Genomic DNA, 244 nt, shown 5'->3' with positions numbered 1-244 from the left:
TGTAAACATCCACGATAATGTTCGTCTCACAATAACAATAATTGTCGATGCGTTAGAAAATAATTCTGCTTTATCAAATTAAAATATTGTACACTTGTAAAAATAATTCTGCCTTATCAAATGAAAATATTGTACACTTTAAAAAAACGTTGCTAGCAACCTGTTGTTTTTTTTAAAATCACGATATATTGAGATTGAGCTATATTTTAATACCCCTACTTAAAAAGACGCATGCTTCAACATA

This window comes from Stigmatopora argus, chromosome 15, assembly GCF_051989625.1.
Source record: "Stigmatopora argus isolate UIUO_Sarg chromosome 15, RoL_Sarg_1.0, whole genome shotgun sequence".
Taxonomy (NCBI): Eukaryota; Metazoa; Chordata; class Actinopteri; order Syngnathiformes; family Syngnathidae; genus Stigmatopora; species Stigmatopora argus.
The sequence above is the reverse complement of the archived record's forward strand: the minus strand, read 5'-3'. Positions refer to the sequence as shown.